Here is a 13,616-nt window from a genome sequence, read left to right as displayed (position 1 = left end):
ATACAAAACCGAACGATTAATAACCCTTTGACAGTTATAAATTTTATCATTTTATTATTGCTTTACAACCAGATAACAAAACTGCGCCGGTGCATGTTGCATCTGCATTTGTTGTTGCGAGCGTGATTAATTCTGTACGAGATTGAGCATTTTTCTCAATTATTTTTACACTTTAGCTAAGTCCTTCCAGACTTATCATGGATTGCTAGACTTATTTATTATGGGCGGTCCAGCGATCCAGTGGTAGCGGCGCTGGTATATTTTTTTAGAGCGACGCGTGTAGAGTTTTATAATAATCTTTCTGTGAACCAAAACAACATATAATTCAGCAATTCTTGGCTTCCTTGACTCGGTTTCCCGGTAGCTGGAAAGACAGTCTTGGATATAAGGAGACAACCTCAAGACATCCTGTGAGTCAGGTTTAATCTCATCAGTAAATCATACACTTTTTGAAATGATTGGAGTTAAACAAAAAATCTATCTATTTATTTTGATAAATTTAACTTCTTTTCAACCAAACTTTATTGTATGTTTACTGCCTCGAACAAACATTATAACATGTATCACCTCAACACTAATGTCAGTTCGATTATGATATTACATCACTTTCATAGAAGACTTTTACAAGGGCAAGTAAAGTAATTCAAACGAATCTCCAAATTCAAATAATGCAATTGTCGTACGAAAAACTTCTGCTGGCATTCGAAGGTAATTTTTCTGCCACCAACCAACAACAGCAACCGACGGGCAGGTGATATGCAAATTTGTGTCCAGTTCCAACTGTCGCCTGATCGGGCCCACCTTCGTCTGCGTCTGTTACTTGTTCGCCTTCATTTTGCAGGCATCTGCCGCCAAGTGGAATAAGCGGCTAGTTTGGCGAAAAGTAATCATCACTCCACCACGGCAAGGGCACGGACGCGCACGCGGTTCCTAGCGTCCCAGTACGCCGTCCAAGTCACCAAACCAACAGTCGCCGCTGGCTTTCGGTGACTTTGTTCGGTGGCTGAGCGACGAACCATCGCATACGCCCCGCTAATGCATGACACACGATCCGAGCGAAAAAAGGACACACAGCGCCGGGTGGAAATGGATGGATGGCGATTTTGTGTCTCCTGTGTTTCCTACCTGCTCCGCAAAGCGAAAGCATCTGCCTCCATCGACGCGCAGGCTTCGGCAGCCTGACACGGTTGATTAAACTTCGCCCGGACGTGCTTGAGGACCCGCGCGCCAGCCCCAGCCGACTGCAATTTGTTCCTCCGCGCGAGCTCAAAGCATACGGGTTCGGTATGCACCTGAACCTGAACTCGAGCAACCTGCGATGCTGTGCGGATCGTGCCCGGTTTCACTACAAACACACTTATCTGCGTCCTCCCGCATCCACCCCGACGCACACGACCGGCGTGAGACAGTTGGGATGGATAAAATATTTCCCCGTCGTACGAGCGGAAGCCGGTCTGGAGCAGCAGCAGCAGCAGCAGCAGCACGCATACGCATCCATATCGCTGTCGCTGGCAGGCGTTTGCGGGGGTAATTATTTTCCAATGGCACATTAACGTTTCGCAACCACCTTGAGTCTTTCGTGGCCGAGTGGGCTCGATTGTGGCATCTCCGTGCCGCACGGACAGGGACGTTCTTGCCACGCTCGTTGTTCGACAGCACCCCGCACTCTGCCCGTACTCTCTCGAGGACATTCGGCCGTAACGGGTGCGGACCACTAGCTCCATCCGGCGAAAGACGTGATGGATCGTCCTCCGGGTGCATCGCACAACCCCGGTGCGGATTAATTGAAGGTCTTCGAATGCGGTGTACCTGCCGATGTTTGTTCTACGCTCCGTGTTGAGCCATGCCATTTGCATACGGGACCATAAATCGGAAAATCGAGAAGTATGCGCAGCAACGGTGCACGTCGACAAACTGCGGCAGTGGCCGAGCGCCGGGTGGTCCTTGTAAAATATTACACAAAATTACACACATTTTTCCATATTTCATCTGTTATGTGCATCGATTTTCATTCATTTTTGTGCGTATTATCTTCCTTGTCCTTATAATTGGAACAGCTATTGTCTACTCCCGACGCATCGCAGCGGTTCCGCTTTGGAAAGGCCTTGAACATTGTTTTTGAAAATAATATGCACGAATGCATATCAATTTGGCTATGCTTATTCAGTGGCACTACAATCTAAGGACATCTTGACCTTTATTTTGGACTTCTTTAACTTTACTTAGCCGTAACATGAACCCTGCCTACGGGGAGAGGATCCTTATGAGATTTGAAAAGTTCTAGTTTTATACAAATATCTGCCAATTAAAATACTTCATCTTAATTTTTCAACTCTTGCTCATTTTGCACGTAGCCATTTAATCATACGAATTGCGTATATGCGTATGTATGTCGTATAATTCCTCCAGGATTGTTTGAGTATCTTCCACTGCTGGTGTTCTTCGAACTTTACATGTTTTAAGGTACAAAAATGTTCTCTAGAAGAAGAAGAAGAAGAAGAATGTTTGGACAACGTTAGAATATAATATTTCGTATAAAAAGTATAAAATGGAAACCAAGCCAAAAGTAACCACAAAGAAAATTCACACGTTTCCTCCTTTATCTCCTGTCTTGGTCTTGGGATGCTACATACCCCAACTGCCGAGTAATTAAAAACGGATGGTCGGCGGATTCATTGGCGTGCATCCTTTAAAATATCAATTTCCAGGCACCTAGTATGAGTTGAAGGCCAAGCAGATTATTCAATGATGAATTTGATTCTTATGATTCATTGTCAGGTTATTTGGCTGTAACTGCTCTTTTACTAACGCAGTCGACCTCAGCACTTGTATTGAGACAAATGAAGCCCTGCGTTTCAGATATTCGTTTATTAACTTGTTTACTGTTTTTATCTAGTTTTGATTTTTTTATTAGCTTTGTTGAAACTGGTAAAACTTCAAAAGCATACAGTGAATAAAATCAATTGTGTAACCAATTTTCAAACTTCTTTTTTATATCATTTAAAGAAGTATATAAAGGGTATAAACAAACCAAAATTTGGGAAGTAGTATCCTCAGCAACACAATAAACAAATCTTTGGGTAAGAATGAAAAAACGTCATTATATTGTCATTCTACTAATCTATCAAAAGCTCGCGATGTGCACTCACGATTCTTCAAATTACTCATCCTCCACTCAACCAGCATGATATGCAAATTTATGCATTGATTTATCCTGCAACTGAGTTCTAAAGTAAACAATAAACAGCCCGCAATGGTAGTGCGCCGCTGTGAACTGCCCGTGCCACTGCAAGCGGCGGCAATAGCTTCTCGTGCCTACCCTATCATCAACCGTCTCGCAATGGCAGTTTAGTGTCCGCTCGTTTAGTTTATGCGTACCAGCATCTCCTAATGTCTCTCTTTACGCCGGCGCTAATAAACTCATCCACGCAAAAGAGCCCACGACCCACACCGGACCGGGTCTGTAATTTTGATTCGGTCACAAAACGGTCCCACCTGTTGGCTTATCCGGTTTATGACCATATCAAAACTATCCGATTTCCTCCGCACCCATCCCCATCCGTCCTCCGCCAGTTGCAATGCAGCGATGGCACCGCCGCCGGCTCACCGTACAGAAGTCGACGCGGAAAATTATACATTTATTTCATTTTCAATCGTCCGTCAAATTTTCCCTCCCAAGCGTTTATCCCAAGCTTACCATTTGCTGATGGTTGTGGTCTCTTGGTGGTAGTGTCGTCGTCGGAGCAAATTAATGCAACCGTGCATGCTGGTGGTGGTGGTGGTGGTGCATCTAGCCGCTGCACCGGGAACTGCACCGGGAATGATTATTCGCGCTGGGTTGGTTGGTCGATGGCGCCTGCACGAACGGACCTCGCCTTCGCGTCGGTTGAGCCGGTTGTTAAATAAAAATGACGATCTCACGGTGCAGCCCGAAACCGGCCGAGGTGGTTGGCTGAGGCGTTAATCTACATAATCATAAGGGACTGCTAAGGATGGTGGAGGCACCATCGAGAGACAACATAATTTAAATCAAGTTTTCTGACTCAGACTTTCGACCGATCCTGGATTCAGGTTTGTTTGGCAGAGCTGAACCCACGCTCTTAAAAACATACTTAGCACATTTTCGTACCACTAACTACCGGAGATAATTTCTAAATTTCAACGTCAATAGCTTGTAAAGCTACCTGTACGTACCTCTTTTTCACGTTCATTATTTCCTTCAATAATTAACCCTCAGGAATTAAGTTGTTCAGTAACACTGTACAGCGATCTACATAACTCATGATCAATGGCTGAAGTGATCATGCACGCTTTCACACCACCTGAAAGCGACCGTGTCATAAATGGAACACACCGTACAATTTCATTGACTCTGATATGTACACACCCGATCGCCCGATTTTGTGAGCCGTTCCAAAGCGTGCCAAACCCAGCCGGATTGGGATACCTATTTCGAATTCAACTGGTGCTGAATTTATGAGTGCGTTCCAATGCAAAGACAGCGCCAAAGCGCGGAAATTATAGAGCCATTGCGAATGTCTCTATCCTTCGAGATTGTCTCAGAAAGTCACTGACCAGTGCGTCGATGCTAGTGGTGTGGACTACAGCATCTAGCAGTGATCCTGGGAGAGCCCGCAGTTTATTGTCCATAATGCAGGGGTTTCGGTTTATCGACATGACAGTCGAGAGCGCACGCTCGCACACGCTTGGAAAGCTCGGACGGCGACCAACCTCAGCTTCACGTGGCTGCAAAAGAGCCAATGTTTTTTTCCCCCTGTTGTTGTAGGGTCTTTTTTTTTGTCTTTAATTCGCTCGTTTTTTGCGTGGACAAGTGTGTCGCCGTAGTGTTCACCCGTTGTTGCACTCACCAAGGCAGCAGTCCCGCGAAGGTTTCCAAGGTTCTTCCACCTGCTCTTAAGACGCTTTTTTTGTGAAACGCGCCAACACGGACCCAGACATAACACGAGCCGAGGGAGCCTCGTGGGAGAATCGTCGGCCTCTAGACGAACTACGGGTGTCCGTGGGATCGCACGTCACAACGTCCAGAGGCAGTGGACCCGCGGGGCGACAAACGCGACATCAGACGGTAACAGGTAAAATTGCACGTCCCCGGGGAACCGCGCGCGCACCAGTTCCACAACAGAAACCGAGAAATGTGCGACACATCGCTAACCATAACACCGAACAAACCATTGCGTGGCGAGTCCGCCGTGTTCAGCCTTACGAAAGAGCAACGACTCTTGTGCAGGCCGCAATTGCATCGCGAACTTGCGACACTTGCACCAGGCCCCCGAAACACTCGCACGGTAACTTCCGCTGTGGTTGACCGCCTCCGTGAGCGTCGTGCAGCTTTCTTCGCCGAGCTTATCAAGTTGCAAGTTGCTGCGTGCATTGATGTGGACATGCTACATGTTCCGCATCGTGTCGTCTTTCGCGCTCAGCCACACCTTTTGCCGTGCCCGTGTTCTCTGTGTGTCCGTGGATCGATTCGCCATCGATCTGTCTTTCCTGCGGCACATACGTACGCCCCAACATGCACGACCTTATCATCATGCGACGCTTACCAGGCTGCAGCTGTACGGCCATTCTGCTCAAAAGCATGCCAACACCCCAAGCGCCGTATGTGTGCGACTTCAGGAACGGGTAATCAAAATAATTATTAATCAACTTCCTTTTTTCTTCCTTCTTTTACTCACTGAATTAATTTATTATTATATATTGACATCCTCCTGTCTCGGGTTATCGGTTCGTATGCACTTGCACATGCGTCACTAGTTGCATTGCCGGGCGCATGAAAACACGCGATCGCTTACACCCCAATCGCGCGACATTGATGCAGTTTGGCAGCTTGCGAACGACGGAACGGACTTCTTCGATGTGGCTGATTGTGGCTTCTGCAGGCTGTGCTCTATTGCTGCGCCACACAGCTGCCTACAACCTCATTTCGCTGAAGACGAACCTGGCATTTCTTCACGGGGTGTTGATCGTACCGGTAGCGCTCATTCATTCATTTAAATGGCGAAGGAAAAGAGAACATGGAAAATTTATTCGTTATTTAGGTTCGTACAAAACCAATATCTACTAAAATAGTGTTTTTTATACAAAATTTGCTGCACAAACTACACCATGTACGAGACACACGGACCAAAACAGCCACCTTCGTTCGCAACTAATTCACCTTGAATGGCAGCGAGGGTGCACTCCTCAAGGTGTGCATTTATTGAACTCACCACCATTTACCCGATCGGTGGGCCCGCTGGCACAAGATGTCAGCGACATTTCACGACAACCGCAGCCCGCCCGTTTTCCCTTGTCCCTTTTCCCTGTCCAATTCCAAGGCATCCTTACCGAGCCGTTTCCTTCGGCAAGTGCATCCGAAACGCTTATCTGAATGGACGTACGACAGCAACAGTGTGTACCGGTGCACATCCGGCATTGCTAGAGGACGAAACGCTGGAAATTGAGTTCGATCACGTACGCTTGCAGTACCCAGGTTTCAGGAGTTTTCTTTTGGACCGTTTTTTTTTGTTTTTTGTTTTGTTTTGTTTTTCGTTGCGGTTCGTGCACACCATCCATTCGACGTGAGGCTGCTCGAAAAGTGCAAATACACCGTTCTTTGATGAAGCGCGTTCTTAAGTTTTCAGAATGAATCCCAACCGGCACCGGCACGACAGGTTTTGTGTGTTCCATTTCCTGTGCGTCTTGCTTCATGTTTCACTCAACCTCCTTTCCTCCTTTCCACCCCGTCCTTCCTTAGCTCGCTGAAAACGATAGCGCCAGTCGCGGGAAAGGACGGCAAGTGGCTGCTCCGTTTCCACAATCATTAAACAACATTGATTGCAAATTTATTTATATGTAATTCAAACATCATGTTCATCGTCTCCGGTCGTCGTTCGTATCGCATAAAACAAGCAGCATAAAAACTGAAACAACACACACACACGCACGCATCTTCGCGACAACCGCCAACGCCATCGTCTCGGCAGACAGCGGCTGGCGAATCGAGACGGCGGGCTGCTGGTGCCACTTGTGGCTTGTCTCCAGATGTCAGACGTGTGCTACATCGACAGCATCAATGCTCGGACGAGCGATGGCACCCGCGACTCACATTCTGGTGTCGTTCGCTTGCCCCCTCTCCTCATCCACCCCCCCCCCCCCCTTCCAACGCCTTCTACCGACCAGCTTGCGTTGCGTTTAAATGGCGCGACATCGGGCGACTGCAGCACTCGATAGTCGCATCCATCCATATGCGGCATATGCAGTACCGATACGTAAAATGTGTGTAGGAAAATGGAAAAGTCGATTAATACGCTCAATGTGTCATACTTTCATATTGAGCTACCATAAAATGCCGGGCCGTGATACGCCGGAACCGCTTGCTTGCCTCTAGCTTGGCTAGAAGATCAGGTGCTAGAGAATTATGATACGTAGCGGCATGGTGCGCCTGTTTGAGCCTGTTTGATAAGCCTAATACATCAATAAACATAATTTCACCGAAAGCAGTTCTACGAGAACTCTATTATTCGATTATCTCAGACTTTTTTTCAGGCTCTTCGAGGATGTTTAATCCGTGTATAATCCAGTCGGCACATCTTTTATCAATGAAGCCTTTTAATATTCAAAAATTATTTTTGTAATTTTTTTGTAAGATTTGAAAGATTTTTTGATAACAGACAGTGAGCATTTGAGTATTTGCCATCAAAATTATACATCTATTTTACTGAAAGACAATTCATAAATTTACCGAGCGCCAATTCTTGGAAGGTGGGGTGGTACGGTGGCCGAGGCGACAACGGCGCCGGTCTTCACACGACAGGACCGGGGTTCAAATCCCATCCAGACCGCCTCCCTGTACGCAGGGCTGACTACCTTGCTACGGGTAAAATCAAGTCACAGAAAGCCAGAAATGGCAGGCCGAGACCTCTCGAGGTTGTGGTGCCAAGGAAGAAGAAGAAGAATTCTTGGAAGGTATGGTTTATCTTCTATCAGTGTCGTTACTAGATCCTTACACATGCATATAAGCGTTGAGTTCAAGTCTAACGAACCAAAATTCAAAATGATCTGCAATTAAACAGTAGAAAATTTTGAGTTTATTTGAGCAGGACCGTCCATATGTACAGAGGATGCGTAATAGACCCAAATTTGAGATACCAGCATATTTGATGCAGCCACCAGGAGGACTGAGATAATGGATAATCGAGCTAGATCGTGAGTAGTAAAGAGGTTGATCTTTTCATGAGTAAGTGCGTACGAAGAGGTGATGGACAGAGACAAAATCACACCTTCAAAGTCACCTAAAGAATCTTCTATTTTTGGTGAACGGGCAGCACCGAGAGTAATAGAGATTGTTTTTGTCCTTGTCAAAAGCCAGTTGAGATTTGGAACAGTATGGATAATTTATTTTCCGGTACTCACACACGTTTCTGAAGCCATCCGGTTCGCCTCATCGTACGCAGGACTGAATAGCGAGCTTCTTGTAAAATCAAGTCAAGGAACGACAGAAATGACAGGCCGAGACCTCTCGAGGTTGTAGAACAACGTAAGATGAGAGCTCCAATGAGATGATCTTTACGATGATCGCACTACTAAGCAGCGATTTAATTCGCCAGTGTTCAGTGGGCTGATATACCTTGTTAATGGCAACTGGAGCAACTGGCGTCATCCATAAAAGCCAAAATAATAGATTGACAGGTAATTGTGCTCGCGACCTCCATATGCAAGTTCATAATTGTTTGACATCAAATCGTCGATCGTTCTGCCGAGCTCTTCGATCGTTTGAATAGTAATACAAAAAGCTATGAACATAAAACTACTCATAACTCTAGTAAAAGTAATTTGAACCTGACTATCTACACTGCTAGAAATACAGGTACATTTAACAACAAGAAGCTTATAACTAACAAACTTTTCGCATAAACATCAAACCTTTAAATTAAATGTCTCTTAAAACACGTTTTAAACATTTCTTACCCATGTAACATCACACGGACGGATCCGCATTAATCGGCAATTATGGTGGAACGATCACAACACCTCGTACAAAGGGACAAAAAACGTTCTCACTACCGCGGCGAATTCCACCATGTCCTCCAGCAGAGCCGCCTGGTGCATGCCTAGCGGCAAACATCCATCGCCTATCGCGGCTTAGCTCGCACTCATCTCAGTCACATCGCAAGAAATGGAACTCCGGAATTATGCTACTTTTTGTCTCGAGTGCAATTTTTTAATTCACTTCACCGCCAAACACAAAAAATGGCCAACCAACCCTCGGTAATGTTGCTTTCTTTAGCCAAACCGTCAGACAGCGAGTCTTGGCAAAAAAATGAGTATTTGCACGGAACGGGACAGCGGTAAAGAGCGCGGGTGCCAAAGCGAGGGGAAAGGGTGGAGTTCAACGAAACCAAATCTAAGAGACCCACACTAAATCCCACCGGAATCGAGACCGTGCCATGGCCGCGCGCGCGCGCGTACATTCGTTTCGCGCTCTCCCACACTCTTATCAACGGCACGAAAAATGCACATAAATAATGTATCGCCTGCGCCGGCGGGACGTCACTATGTGTCTGTTCGAGCAAATGCGTTTTTCATCCCGGTATGACGACAGTTGGGGGTCTGCTGTTGCCCCTCCGTAGCGAAGGTTTATTACTTCGTTTATCCCGACGCATTTTGTCCTCCCTTGCGATACACTGTTCGATGCTCTGTTTTGCGTCGAAAGTGCGTTTCCATTCGTTCGATTTCTTAACGTTCCAGTGCAGTCGAAACGTTCTTGGAGGAGTTTTTTGTATTTTTTCCTACGCGCTTATGCTTGTGGACCACAGTCTCCTGCCGAATTGAGGAGGTGTTGAAAGTACTCCGTTGCCACCCCAGCACACTTTGGTCGGTATGAAGGCTACTCAGGCAAAACCATCAACCGTCGTGCGGAAATCGCTAGGGCGTCCATCTCATCCGCAACCGTTGTAGGGTGGACGACAAATGCACAAATGAACCCTGACGAACACAAACACACACACGCCGGAAACACCAAAGTGGCTTTCATGTCCTCCAGGTTTGGCTTGGTGAATGAGTTTTATTATTGGGCTCTTCCTGCAGGCTCCAGCCGGTGACTAATCGGGAAGAATCGTAGGAGTCGCCTTGGAATCGGCCAGTGCATTTTGCGTCCCACCGCTCGTATGATCGTTTGCCTTTTACGGTCATCTGCGATGGAGGCGTCTGGTGGTTTTTTTGAAAGAACAAAATAGCATATCTTTCGGAGTCTGAGCCGAAAAAAGAAGCATTAATGGTATTGAAAGACGTCGCATGACAATGTAACAGGTTGCTATTGTACCATAACGAGATTCGATTACTAGTGGCTTTGCAAGATAACATCCTAAAAGTGTTGGCTTTTAACTGGATGTATAACTCGTATTCAACTGATCCTCAACTTGATCACTTTTTTAACGTTGCTTGAATCCAATCTGTTTCAACTTTATCGTAGCTACAGAATAAAGAAATAAAGTCTTGCTTTAACAATTCTCCCAACAAAAAATCTAAAGATCAATGGTGAGGTCAGTTCGGAGTCATGAACTTTCCCCATACGACTACGACAACTTTGTGCTACAACGTGAAGCTTGTCCAGAATATTCTTCACTATCTAGTGACCGCTGGATTAAAGTTGACTACGATAAATCTTTCACTCAAGAAAGCCAAATTCTAAGCGATCTTCCTGCAAATTTCTTAAATGTGTCTCACTATTTAAAGGAATGAATCTTTAACTGGAACATTCCTCGAACACTTTTCGCCATGGCTGCTTCAAAACGCCCTGTGTGCTGTTTTAATATGCCATCAAATTCTCGAAAATCAGGCTATGTTTTTCGTTTCCTTCATTAATGTATTGGATAAACGAAATATCAGCACGATTATCATTAAAAGAGGGTCTGAGGCACCGGCCGTACCATACAGCACCAGACAAACAGTCGGAAACTAAAAGCCCCACCGCTCTAGCTAATATCAGCACGCTTTATGCGACATCACAATGTCATCAGCCAATAAAATTCATCCGACAACATCCAATAACAGTGACAAATGCATCATCCTCGCCCCCACACAGGACAGTGGATGTGTGTTGGCAAACGACAAAAAGGATACCTGTTCGCGGTCAAATGGTAGGCCAGATGAAGCAGAAAAGCCCCATCGAACCTCTCTGTCGCCTCTGGTAAAGCAAACCTCGAGACCGTGATCCTCCAAACGATCGCGCTGCGCCCGTGATCGCGATGATGTTTTGGAGTTTTGTTTTTGTCTCCGGTTCTTTCTTCGCGGACTAGCACCGTAACAAAAATAAGCACTTAAAATGCCATAAACATAAATCAACCCGCCACCAACAGGTGCAGCAGCACGGGACGGAGCAGAGGTCGAAAGGAGGGCAGGAATGCATATGCAGGTGCCAATCGTAAGCCGGTAAGCATAGCGTCCACGGCCATGCTTTATGAAACCCGCCTGCACAACGAGCCCGATCTGTCGCGCTCGATCGTCTCGCAGCACAACTGAAGGAAGAGGCCGAGCGTAGGAAAAAGGCACAAGACAGCGATAGCAAAACGACCATCAGCGCTGTGCAACAATACGCTGCCCCGCCGGGTAAAACCACCCAAAAGACGGGGTGGCGAATGCCAACTGATGGTGACGAATTGCGCTACACGCAAACCGGACCATGCAAGCGAACTGCATGGGATGCACACACATGGGAGCGGGACAGCACAGACGGACGCGATGGCAAACAAACGGACACATTGCACATCATCCATTAATAGCATCGACACGATTTATTCGCGCCATTCTTTGCTCCATGCATCCTTCACTCACTGCAGTGCGGTACGGGGCAGGCAATTGCACCCACGATGCCTGCTGACTGCAGTCAGGGATGCAAGCGCTCGATCCCTTTGGCACGACGCGATCCCTATCGCTTGGTTTTGTCACCGATCGTTTTCGTGGGAATGGAGCACATACGTAGCATCCGATCGAGTGTGGAAGCTGAGAGATGAAGCAACGCTTCGGTTAGGTGAATAGAATTTACGTGGAAAAAATTAGTTTTTTTCTTATTAGCTGCTCAAACGTGCTTCCTTCTCTGGATAACAATTTTAACGCTTGAAGAAAAAGTTAGTTAAATACAGAACTCAGCTCAATTGTTCTATCTACCATCTTTATTCGGTTTGATTATACATTTTTCCTTCGCCAAACGATCAAGCCAAGATCTCCACTCTGTTCCTCATTTTTGCCTATCAAAAACTGCCTAACATTAAGTTAAATATTAATGGCAACACCAATTATGCCCAACGCTAATGAAACTCCCTGCTTCAATTTTTGGGTCATTTAGCTGCGGCGTGACACATAGTGGAGGGAACAACGATCACCTCCATGCCATGGCGTCGTAAAGAGTCGTGTGTGGTAGCTGCAAAATTTGACATTTAATGAGTTTGGAAGGTAATTAACGTAGATCATCGACGATCACAAGCGAGCGTCCAGCGTCGTCCGTCCTGTCACAGTCGTTACCGATTTGATAGGTGCACTTGTAAACATATTTTCATTGCAATTAAACCACCCGCTGGGAGATCGCTCACCAGCACCCACGACACAAGCGCAATCTTCCGCCGAATTCATCATCAACGGTTTGTGGGGGAGCTGTCCAGAGCACCAGACGGCATGCGACACTTTTCGCGTGGAGCAACCTATATCTTCAAACACCTTCGCTCATTTCGAACGCGCCGCGGTCGATGGATCTGCCGGTGATAAACTTATAATTAACACTCTACTGCACCCGAAAACGCAAACGCAAACCGCATCCAGAACGCGAGATGGCCCGAGAAGAGGACCGGCTCGTTGGTGCACTCGCTTTACAAGCCCGTAATTATGTAAACACGCGTGAAGTCGCTGCATGAAGTCTTAATGCTGGCGTTCGGCGTTTCGTGTACCTCGATCGGGCAGCTGGAGAGCCGGTACCCGAGTATCGAACGCAACTGCACTGCCGATCTTCCCACCGGCCGTGCACTAGCGTACCTGTCACGCTTAATAATTCCCGGTTCGGCCGGTGGGAGGATGATCCCTGATCATCCGCCGGTTTAGGGCAGCGCCTCCCCCGGGAGGCGAGTAGGCGTTTGATTTAATTAGTAAATAAATAAGCTAACCGCATGAGTTTATAATGTCACTTAATTATATGCGAACAAAATCGTACATAATTCATGTTAAATTGCTGATTTTAAATGTCTCATTTAAGACAAAATGCGCATCTAGATGCTGGTAATGTGGCGTGCACTGGCCGGCCACCGAAAGGTGTGCTTACCGTACTAGGCAGCACCGTCAAGCACCGTTACCATTCGGAGTAATTTACACCGGCACGACGGTGGCAATGACCGTGGCAGGCATTAGCGGTCTCATGGTTAGACGAGGATTTATGAAACGCAAAACAGCGCAAACGTGCTTCCGAACGGCAAATTCGATGGAGGCGCATGGTAGCTATTATTTTCTGTGTTTTGTTTTGCAAACTTTTGTTTTTCGGTCTGACCAGGATATGAACATGCATTAGCATGCAGTTTTGTCATCGGAATTACCTGTGCTAGTGAATTTAATATTACAACATTTCATATTTT

This window comes from Anopheles stephensi, chromosome 3 (genome assembly GCF_013141755.1).
Source record: "Anopheles stephensi strain Indian chromosome 3, UCI_ANSTEP_V1.0, whole genome shotgun sequence".
In the NCBI taxonomy this organism is placed as follows: domain Eukaryota; kingdom Metazoa; phylum Arthropoda; class Insecta; order Diptera; family Culicidae; genus Anopheles; species Anopheles stephensi.
This window is presented reverse-complemented; position numbering follows the sequence as displayed.